The sequence below is a fragment of the Squalius cephalus genome (genome assembly GCF_949319135.1).
Source record: "Squalius cephalus genome assembly, chromosome: 4".
Lineage (NCBI taxonomy): Eukaryota > Metazoa > Chordata > Actinopteri > Cypriniformes > Leuciscidae > Squalius > Squalius cephalus.
Window position 1 is genome coordinate 43,619,509 of NC_137125.1, and position 12,364 is coordinate 43,631,872.

The 12,364-nt window shown below is 38.8% G+C and overlaps 1 protein-coding gene across 1 annotated transcript in view; it reads left to right on the forward strand.

Annotated features, from left to right (window-relative positions):
* The first annotated feature begins 6,603 nt into the window (after positions 1–6,603).
* plxna4 (plexin A4) overlaps positions 6,604–12,364 on the forward strand; it is a 195,223-nt gene continuing 189,462 nt past the window's right edge. The window contains exon 1 of the mRNA XM_079869813.1: positions 6,604–7,224. The gene's annotated coding sequence lies outside the window, so the exon portion shown is untranslated. The remainder of the gene's footprint in view (positions 7,225–12,364) is intronic.

Genomic DNA, 12,364 nt, shown 5'->3' on the forward strand with positions numbered 1-12,364 from the left:
TGTAATGAAATAATGCATATTTCACCTAGTGTTTCATGAGAATGATATATCATTGCATTTTATATTCAAAAGAGAGATGGATGCTTAGAATAATAGTGTGTTCTGGTAATAGCAGGTACAGGCAAAGTTTGGGTAAATGAAAGAGGCCAAGTATGAAATATGGAGTTCCATATATCAACTCAAGAAAGAGTGGGAGAGATTGATTTTTTTCTTCTTTATTTACAAAAGCTCTCAGTCAGCATAACAAATAACACAAATTAAATCCGCAATAAGATGCACATTCAATCAGTCTCAACACAGAAAAGCACAAATGAATTCTCCCTCCACCACAGAACAAAAGATATCATTATAGCTCCGCTGTTGTTCGTGTTTCTATATACCTCATTGCTTTGTGCAGCTTTAAATTGAAGCTTTAAACAGCAGTATAATGTCCTGACCATGTGATAAACAGCTTTTCTAACTCTACAAAATACACATTTATCTTGAGCCTTTTTAGACACATTTATCATTTTGTAATATTCTGGAAGTTGCCATATTGTCATCTTTGAGGTTGTTTGTACAGGACGTGACTGTCCAATTTTTTTTCTCCTTATTCCTTGCAAAGTTTGACACTGTTTAGAGGAATATGCTTGAGTTGGTGTGAAATGTCATGTAAACCTACTTTAAATCTGTAATGTGTGTGAAACCAGATAATCACCAAGAAAAATGTAGGGCAGCATTGGAATTTTTATCAGAATTTGTATCCATTGGAAAAAGATTTGATTGGGAAAAGAGTACCAGACTGGAGCTTAACCGTTTGCTAAAGCAAAATATTAGTAGCTCTATTGTTGTTGGTTAACATTATCTAATAGCAGCAAAGACTAACACTGCTTCTGAATTTGCCTAGATGAAAAACAGTATGTGCACCAAGTAGTATGTCTGAATTTATAGAGTTCATAAAACAGGCGAAAGGTTCCTGTATGATCTTCTACTTCCGGCGATATTCTGAAATATTCTGAAATATTTGTAAATGGAGGCGCTGACGCCATAAGTTACATGACAATGACAACATGGCGGATGAAGAACATCAGAATTTGTGATTTTGGATGCAGCGGTAATGATTAAAAAAGGGTTGTTTCAGAGAAAAGTTAGTAGCCTATACGTTTGATTATCCACTTTTTTCCCAACTTTGAAATAAGTGAATGTGCGAGACTTCAAATCCTGCTATTGCTAAATAATTCGAATAATAACACAATAGAAGAATTGTGTTATTATTCACAATTTTTGAAAAAGTTTTGAGCTTTTTCAAAACTTTTTCTTTGAAAAAACACACTCAATGAATTGCTCACAATAAGTCTAGGAACGTTCATTAAAAAGTAAATGGATTCCATTACAAATTTCTTATTAACTTTAAGGGGAAGAATGTTACAGTGCTTTTAGGTTCAAATTCAAACAAACAAGCATGTCTATTTCGGTCTTTAAAACTACATACCGTTCATCTTTCACTTATTAACTTATGAGTATTTGGGTTTTCTTTAATGATTGATGTCAAAAACTCTGTTGGAATGAGTTGCCTGCTGCACAGGCTTTTAGATTAGAGGATATTGGCTTTCGGAGCCTTAAACCGCCAGAGAGAAACATCATGCAGACGAGCCGAAGCTCAAAACAAGAGCCGGTGAAGTAACCCCTGCTATGTGATTGCACACATTGCTGCCGGTGACCAGACCATATACACGGATATAACCTTGCCTTCAGCAGCTGTGATTGAATTGCCTGAGGCGGAAGAACATTCCGGAGATTCTCCGGTAAAAGTGTTTGTAACTTGGGCTTATCGCCTCAGCCTTGGGTAACAGACATTTGCTGCGTCTCAGGCATGCAAATGATAGCGGGCTGTGATGAAGGGCAGGTTTTCGTGGAAATCTTCGCATGTGCATCTGAAGGCCCCCCCGGGAGGACCTCTGCAACTTTTTCCTTGAGGACGTCTCCCTCTGTAATAAACCAATCTCTCCAGATGAGACTGTCTGACTTGGGCTGCTGTGCCTGGAAGACAAACATGATGCACACAATGATTGCCATTGACCGAGAGGATGGAGTGACCAGCTGTGTGCGAGGAACAGTGGCAACAGTCATGAATCTAGGCGTCTAAATTCAGCCTTGCCTTGCCTTGAGCTAATCAAGGTCTTTCTAGGCATAGAAACTTCAAGTGAGGTGTGTTGAGTCAAGTTGGAGCTAAACTCGGCAGGACAATGGCCTTCCAGAGTTTGGACACACCTGGTATAGACCCTGTGCAACAGTAATTAGTGCAGACTTTTTAAGTGATTATGCTATTAAAATAATTATCTGTGAAGAACATTGACTTTTATTCAAATAAATAACATGAATATGTATGTGAAAACACTGGCTTAACTAAAAACAACAACAACTGAATATCAAGTTAGACTTGAGGTTTATTCGGCCTGGTTTTGACTCTGGTATTGTAAGAACAGATGAGGTACACTTGTTCCCAGCAGTGACATGCAGGGATGCAGTTTCTGAAATCAGTCTTGAAACGCACACAGAAAACAGCCAGTAAGAGGGTGGACACTTTTATGCAGGCAGACACCATAAATCCTGTCCTTTCATTGGCAGCCCATAAATATTATTGTCCATGGTGTAAAATGGCTTTGAAATTGACCCTAGCGTGTGTGTACAGATTTTGTATGCATGATGTAATGACATAAATCTAGTGTGGTGCCCCATAATGCAGAGAAAGATGACCGATGAATGGATATTATGGAGCTGGTACGTGCAACCACTCTCAATCGGTTCATTCAAAGCCCTGATTCATTCAGAACCGAAACATATTACCCTCTTGATGAGTGAGTCATTGAATCATTCATTCAACCGAATTGTTCAAAACACTGATTAATTTAGGACTGAAACAAAAAACTGTCTGCATCCGAAATCACAGTATGTTAAGTATGTTCTAAATATAAATGTGTGTGTTAATGTAATCCGGATTTGCCAGGTACATTTAGCCTATTCTTTGAAGAGTACTGTGAATTCAGGCAGACTTTTTTTTTTTTTTTTTTTTTCACATACTGTTTTCCGCCTACTATATAGTAACTAGGCAATTTCAGAGGCAGCCACTGTCTTTGAGTGAATCATTAAATCATATACTGAACTGGTTTGTTCACAAACACTGATTCAATCAGGAATGAAACAAGTAAGCGACTGATTTGAATGATTCACTCACCTAATTCGTTCAAAAGACGTTCAATTTATTCAGGAAAGACGCAGTGCAATATTAGATGCATTAAATGACCATGTTGTGTATAAAATGTAAGCTGACTACTCGTTTGTTTTAGACTGTTAAGCTGACCTCTTCTCTTGCGTACACACTAACACACTTGAGGAGCCAAAAAGGACCTATATGAGTCACCCTCATGCTTCGCTTCCTTCATCCTGTTCTTTTTAGGCCTCAAACACTCCATTCAATGTTATTGATCATTCCTCAGCAGACACAACCTGTCTGAGGAATCTATCTGCAGGTGTCAGCGGAGAGAAATTTATGAACTTTAAATCTACTTCACTGCACACACACTGATCATTTGAGCGATGCTAGATTGTACCTCTCTGTCATGAACAGGACTAATATATCTTAACTAGATTCTTATCTAGAGTAACTGACAGAAAATCACTGGAAACACTGATTGCTTGACAGAGGACTAGATCATGCTCTGTCATGTGAAGGCAAAATATTCCATTACAAGATGTTTATGCATAATAAATGATGTAATTAGTAACAGCATATGACGGTTTGAGAAAGTAAACTTTCAGAAATAGACCATGCCGCCACTCCTTTTACTTGTCCTTATAGTTTGACATTGTCGTGCTGTGCTTATCAATGGCCTTTCCTCTGGTCCATATCCTGTCTACACAGTGTCTATTGATCAGACTGACAGAAAAATGGTCAGTATCAGGGTCCAGATCTGTTTTAATTCCACTGTGGAACGTTTGTTTAAACTGACAAATTGTTTGTGTGTTTATTTTGTCTTTTAAATTAATTTTATCTGACAGGTACCAGCCACTGGGACAAGGGCTAGAAGTGTAACAGATTACAAAGTTGACCCTTCTGCCGTCTCAATCAATGGCGCCCAATTGTACAATGGAACTTTGGTGTTTTCACAGACATTCAATGTTGATTCATTGTCTCTGCATTGATTTACAAAAAGGTCAATGTTCTTTACAGATGACAATTCTTTCAATAGTATAATCCCTTTGTTTTATAACAGATGACTTTGACTTTGCAGTCGTCCTTTCCTAATCTCCTTCATTCACAGTTGGATATAAAATGTTCACAGAGAAAATGTTGTCAGACACTGCAGTTCTAGCCTATAATTTATCATTGTTATATAAACTTGTGCATATATTTTTAATCATCATTGTGAAGAAGTTGCATGTAATCATGCCGCTTAATAAATTAGTTTATTACGTTGTTATTGCTAGGAATGCACAATATACAAATTGGTATGGAATGGTATCTGTACCATATCGGTTATTGGTAGTAAAAACATATTTAGGTTGATTTATTGTGTATGTGTGCGTGTTTAAAGGCTGAAATTGGATCTTTTGTTGTATATGCTAATTTTACACTATTTTTACTTTTAGATTAAGTCAGCGTTGGAAGATAATCTTTAACATGATTATAATAAACACTTTTAAACAAAGTATGTAGCTAATCTCAAAATGATTATCCATTTAAAAATATATATATTTTAATGTTGTGATGCCTACATTTAACAGCATTTAAAATTAATCATTTCATTTTTTGTAATTTATTTAGACAAAAAAGTATAGAATTTTATTATCAGCGTTTGGTTATCAGCTTACCATTTATGTATTGCTAGTTCTCTATTATTTAATAAACAATTAATCAAACAAACAATAAAGCCTGAAAAATAGAAGTCATGAACTTTGATGTTCCCGTTTTAGCATTCCTAAAACCTATATGATAATGTATATCATAATATTTATATATATATATATATATATATATATATATATATATATATTTTTTTTTTTTTTTTTTTTTTTTTTTTTTAATAGAGAGAGACTTTAGAACTGTATCCGGAGAGGTCAGCACAGCTTGTACATTTATCATCATTATACCAAAGACGTGTATATTGATTATTGGTTGTTTAAGATTGATTCCTCAGTTTGCTTGGATTTAAATGTCCTAAAATCTATTCATTATTTTTTTTACAGCTTATGCAAAGCATGCACAAGGCTATGCTAACTAATTAAGTTGTCTACAAACTTACCACTTTCTTCAACTATTCACTTAAATTGGATAATTGGGAAGAATCGACCCATTGGATGACCAGAGCATCTTTGCTATCCCCAAGTAATTAGACATTTAAACACCCAATCTTAATCCAAAACACCACCACGTCCTTTAAAAAGTTTATTAGTTCGTCCTTCCAAATACTTGGCACCAGACTGCATGCAATGCAAACCTCTCTTGTACTGCTTACCCTTATTTAGGAAATAACTCACATGGTGCTTGTAAATCAGTTTAGTTAAACAAGCCAATTAGGTTAAATAATAATAAAAAACAATTAAAATGTTTAAAAACAACTGGGGTGAAGAGTTTACATATACCCCATACACTTTAAAGATCAACACAAGCCTGGTTTACATTTCAGCCTTGTACAAACAAACAAACAAACAAACAAACAAACAAACAAACAAACAAACAAACAAACAAACGAGATTTGAAATGAGTGAATGAGCTGATTCATCTCAGATCTGAACTGACTGCTGTCTTCAGGGTTGAACAAATGAATGAACACAAGACGTCCAATGATTATTGTCTTTAGAAATGAATGGCTGGTGCTATTTTGCATGTCTTCCATATCAAAAAACACTTGTTTCAACTCGTTAGCTCATTATTAGAGGCGTTATGTCCTGAAATGAGTCTCAAATAAGAGAGACATCCGAAATGTGAAGTTTGGTGTCCTTCAGGACCAAGGTTTGTCTGTGGCAGGGTCGCAGGTGGAATATGCATGCAGTACTGTATGCGCCTGCAGGTGGAGCTGTGATGCAGTGTTTTGAGTGCTTTGCGTTCAGGAATATTGCAGTGAATCAACCTATGCTGCCAACCAGTATTTTGCTTCATATACAGCAAGGTGAAAAAGTTCGTCAGATTGTTGGTTAAGAAAGTAATGCACGCAGCCAAAAATCAAATAAACCTGTTTCTGCAATGCGATTATAAAACATTTATAATATTGTAAGTCCAAGGGTTAATATGCTATTAAATAACATTTCCACCTTCTTTTCATACGTTTGTTAGTGAATTTGACGGCCTGGCTTGTTTTTGTTTTATTTCCGAATATTTATTTTGATTGATCTCCGATGAATAAAATAATAAGCGTAAATAAATTGGTGTAAAGCTAATCTCCGGACAAAATGTTTGTATTACATGTTAACATCATAATCTCCATCTCCAACTGATCTTGCTGATTAGATATTCAAATCCGTTGTAGAGCGTTCTGTCCGCAGTGTTCAGCCGCGTGTTTCCAACCCAAATCCGTTCCACGGTGTAATGCATGCATTGTAGACACATTAAAACACATTGGGGCGCAGCATATGCCTCATTCATGCCAGCCGCGCGCGCTGATTGCAGCCAATAAGATTTTACAATTAGCCCAATCAGCGGCCAGATTCGGGATGTCACTGCGGGCGAGTCAGGAGGGTTTGTAAAACAAGACAGTCGCTGCGTCTCAGCAGAAAGCCACTGACTCACGCCTCTCCTCTGGTACTTGGGAGTCAGCTGCGAACCAGCAAACTCCGAAACAGCCGCTCTGATCGACTGCAGCGCACACGGCGCGTTCCCACAGCTGCTGCTGCTGCCTCTTCTGCACGCGGACTTCCAGTTGCCGTTTTAGCGCGCTTTAAATTCTGTCAATCAGCACGTCATGATGGAAACTACAGCACGAGCGGCAGTTTTAACGGTCACCTCACCAGAGCTTCAGCTTTAGTCGTTGATGGGATTCTGAAGCTCGTCTGTCGTTTCTGCCTGAGGAAATTAAACGCGGAGGATCTTTGCGATAATAAGTGTCTGTGATACTCGAAAACACAGTGTTTTTAAAGGGCGTCTGGCTGTATTTGTGGAGTAAGTGAGTTGGGATTCCTGTGAAGGTGCCCATCATCCGCAGTGTGAGCGCGACTGCGGCGGTGAGGTGAAATACGCAGCGAGAACAGGTAAGCGCTTGACACGGGACAACCGTATAACAGGATTGGTGTTTTACATCTTCAACTTGTTATTTAACGGAATAGCGACTGGGAAATGTTATTTGAGCAGGTAGGTAAGCAAGGCGTGTTACCTGCTATGTAGTATAAGGGCGTGCTGTGAGGAGGGCAATGCACCATCCGCACCCGTGCGTTACTGGATTGTGTTATTTTACTCTCTTGAGCTTTTATCGTTTAAAACTAGGAACAGCATAGGCTATTGAGATTTTTATACTATTCATTTTAAGATATGCAATTCTTTATGGAAAGCACATAAGCGCATAGACTGTCAACGACTCTTAAAGGGATAGTTCACCCAAAAATTATTTTCTATCAACGTTTGCTCAACCTCACGTTGTTCCAAAGCCCTTTTACTTTCTGGTTAGCAGATGTTGGGCATAATGACAGCCTCCGTCTCCGTTCACTTTTATTGTATGATTATTAAGGCTGTCAGTCCCTAATATTGTGCATTACACCCTTTCGTGTTCCACGGAAGAAAGTCAGACATGTTCGGAACAACATGAGGTTAAGTTAATGACATAATTTTTAGTTTTCTCTGATCTGTACCTATAAGACTTAAGATTATAAGATTGTTATTACAGTTTGTCACAACATCAGTCTCAAGGCGTGATTTATGATAGAAAGTGGAGTTGACGCAGTTCGCATGCTATTCATTATTTTACGCACATGTTTCTCCGCTAAAGCGCTATTTTGGAAAGACTCTGGATGGCTGGCCAGAGATTAAACGCTAGAAACAGCATTGTTAAAAGTCTAAAGCCAAAAAGAGAGAGCCCGTTACTGGCACGCGGCTGTCGCGCTCGCGTTAACTCGAAAGCGCAACTTGTTCTCTGTGAGCCGCGTGCGTGAGCGCTTCCTCTGCGCGCGCTTTACCTGCCGGCACAGGGTGGAGAAAGAGCGGCTGGCCATCATGTGTGAGATTTTACCCTCAGCATTTCTGGCAATTGCCGTGCTATTTGCAGATACGAAGTGTGTCATACTGTTTGGCACACCTTGGTTCCCGTAATCGTGCGTAATTTTCTGTTATTTCATCAGGGTCATCAAAACAGCGGTCTGTTTTACGCGCCCATGGTGGTGCTCTCTATCTATCTTATATTTACATAAAAAGATGTAATTATGCTTGGATAAAGAGTTTTACCCTAATTTGCATGTGAAATCAGGGGCAGCTGCAGCAATGTCATGACTCTGTTCACCGAGGGGTCCGTTGACCATTTGAGCCATTGTCTTGTCTCAAAGCAACACATCTGCAAACCCTTATGGCTGCCTCAATGCAGCCGAGATCAGCTGAGGACACATTTAACGCATGGTTCTGATGTTCAGTCTGTCCGTTGTACACATCACATGTCTTCTGCCCTCACAGCTGTGGAAATGAGTATCATCTTCAGTAATGCATCACTGCTGTTTGCAAACCTTCTAATTGCCAGTTTCTCACTGACTTCAACCTGAACCGTTTTGTTATACTCCTCTTTTCTCGGCTGAGGATGTGAGTCTGGGGGGTTTGTGCGGGAATATAAAGTAATCGGAGGAGTTCACTTGCTTGTGGTGAGTGATATTTCACGAAGGATTCCATTCATAGTGGGACTTCACAGTGTTCACAGACGCTGACTGTGTCTTGAGGTTTCTGTGTATAAATTATGAATTCATGAAGATTGTGTTAATGAAGTATTTTAGCTTTTGTGAACCGGGTGAAATTTGTTCTCTATAGAGGCTAAGACAGGGCTTTTGTGCAGTGAGTGAAGGATTGTCTCTGGCAATTCTGGCTTGCCCTTCAATAGCATAAAGCTATAGGTGAATGGCAGTATGTGTTTGCATTTGCATGCAGTCGAGAGGCAACAATATAAAGTGTAGATGAATGCGTTAAGCACTCAGTGCAGTCAGGGTGCCCCTGAGTTTCAAGGAGAAACAGCAAGTACCATCAGACTGTGATAAAACACGAAACTTAATCATTTAATCGTGTTCCAATGGCGTTTCAGCCTTGAATGCTTGACAGTCTGCTAGTCTCTTCACCCCCAGAGAGCTTTAAGAGACCTTAAACGCAGTGCTATCAGCAAGGATGAATATAATGTTGACATTTTTCAAAGTCTTTCTCTTCTTGGCTGTAGTTGAGAGATAAACTTGGAGATTGAAGGGAATATGGAATGCATAGAATGAAAACATGGCATTATTAATAATGTGAGACATTAAAATATTAGAAATGTCATAGTTGTTAGAATGAGTCCACTGTATTGAGCAGATATGTAGCATGTAAGAGTGTGTGTTCACATGCACTAGAGTATGAACGAGCAGTTGAGATGAGGCTGAATGACTGGTTTGGAAACTGGTGAATGACTCTCTCTGTTCTTTCAAAGGAAGAGCCGCTTTCTCTGTTCTTATAGGTTGCTGATTGCTGATTGGCCAACCATGTTTAAGTTTTGCTATTGCCCTCCAGTAAAATAGTTGTTATTAATTTGTATTGAAGTTTGGCTATTGCTCTTTTTGGGTCACTTACTGATGCAGTTGGTGAGAATAATGGCTTTGGTTATCTTTTCTACTGTTTTTTTTTATTTTTATTTTATTTTATTTTTTTAAACCATGTATGGAGTTTATACATCTGTTGTTCTGTGTACTGTGAGAGCAAGTGTATCTTTACCCTGTTACCCAATTAAATAGCGGCTTGATGAGTTGACTTTGGGAAACTGATCTTGAACTGCATGAGCTTTGAGTAAAAATGTGTTTCATTCGAACAACTCGGTAAGACACAATAGCCAACAGGAATCTTAGAGGAAGAAAAATCAATTTTTGTAATCTTGTTGTGCTTAATGAGACTCTGCTTGAATGTTTCCCTCTACTGGCCTGGTGAAAACCTGTTTGCGTGTGTGCGGTTGGACAAATGAACCATGTACCAAACCCTTCTGTTATGATCTGGTTACTACAACAGTTTTTACGGCTTATCATCCCACTATTTGTGTTAGTTTAGGAACAAACACGTGTTTGGCGTCATCGAAATTTGTCCTTTTATGTATGTAACGTGATGTTTCTGTGGGAAGTAAATTAACTTAGTACCTGGAAACTGTTTTGTGCATTGGCAGAGCAGTTTATTTGCACAGTAAATATTTATGTTAGGAACATAGCGAGAACATTGCAGATCTGTCCGTGCATATGACCATATGCTCATGTCATGTGCAGTTCTGTGTGCAACTGGATGGGATCTGTAGGTAAATGTGTGAATTGTGAGTGACAGTTCTGTCTGCTTGTGACATCTTCAGAATAGACCCCCGCTGTGCGTCCCCCACGTCCCACCGCGTGTGCGTGCTGGTGCGTACGTGAGCGCCTGTGTCTTTGTGGATAATGAGGAGAGAGTGATTTCCACAAGTGAGAAACTCAGCTTCCTGTCACCACTGTGGTACATGTGAGTCCCATTACGAAACTACAGGCTGTTCGTCTTTGCTTATATCTGCTTTTTCCAACCCCCTGTTTTTATCATCTTTTCAAAATGGCTGTTTGTTTTTTTAACAACTTAATCCTTGTGTTTACAGTACAAGTCTGTTGGTTGTAAATTTCACTAGCACCTCATTTGTGTGGTGCAGATAATCCAGCAATGGAAATATAATAAGAAAGCTTTGGATTTGATATTTATGTGGTGTTGCGGTTTAATTTCAATGTTAGACTTTATTCCCACATGCCTTGTGATCTTAGACTAAACATCAGGACTAGTAGGCTAACCCAAAGGTTATGTTCAAATCTATGAACTAACAGCATTGTGCACTTAACTTTAAGCTCTGTTCAAACTGACAATTATTTTGGGGCAGAAAAGCAACTGAAAGTCATTGGATTTCAATGAGGGTTGCTGAAAAAAAAAAGAAGCCAAAAATAAGTGATTTTGATTCACGCCATGTCCTGTTACACAGCAGACACATGCCACTACTAGCAGCCGCCAATGCAGTGCCATTGTGAATTGGGCTTATGTTGTTCCAAATTTGGAAAATGTTGCTATGATGAACTTGGTGATATAACCTCTCCTCAGTGTAGTTTCAGTAATATACCTGAGGAAAAAGAGCAGAACAAAGTATTTCTGGTGCAGATCTTCCCAGGGGTTAGGCCACGAGGATTATATTGAAAACATCCCTCTATGCTTGCTTTTATATTTGCTTCTGCTAAGCCATGCGTGACAGGTAATAAATTAGTTTTGTTTCAGATGCGAGAAATGATTTGAAACCTGCAGACAGGCATACATATCTCATTTCTTTTGTAGGTGAACTTGCTGTTTGAAACATCCTCAAATCTCGGTTTTAAAGTGGTGTCAGAATATTTTTTTTATTTTGAAGTAAGATTGTGTCCCTGACCCTTCAGGGAATTGTACTTGTGATTTGAGGCGAGTTGACTTTGGTTTCAATCTGTTTAGCATTTGTCTGGGAGATAAAAGCATGGTACATTTGCCTTTGACGTTTGTGCATTCTGAGTTGCCAAGGTAAGGTTTAATTCACCCTGACAGTAAGCATTGGACTAAACAAAACAACATGTTTTTCGCTGTCTTGATTTCTGTAGGCACAGATTCCATTCAGCAAACTGCAACCATGTTGTAAATGTCTGTACTATATAACAGATGCATTGAAGCTCGGCAGTGTGTACTGTATGTCTGCGGTTGCATTTGTGAATGTCTATGTGGCTTTCTTTCTCTGTGTTCTGTGCATTAGGCATCTCCGTTGTATCAGTGCTTCAGTCCCTCAGCCACCCACTCACACATCTATAAGTGTTCCCATGGAAACATGACTTTTTAGCTCCATTATCCCTCTTAATGTACCTCACCACACACAGATATACACATACAAATCACAACTGCAGTGTGGGCTAGAGGGCGCCAGTGAGTCCTGTCATCATGGGCAGTGATAAAATTCAAGGTGAATGGTCATTGAACTCATTCCATAAATCAGCACGGTTCATTTGTCATCCATTGAATAATCAGATATCGGATATGCTGAGCTGATTGTTAATTGAGTGTTAATTATTCCTCCTTTATAGGAATCCACACATTTTTCAGGATTATGAATGGTGCTGTATCATTTCTGGGATGCAGACAAGGAATTCTAGCTGTTGCACGGTCCTCCTCATCAGCATT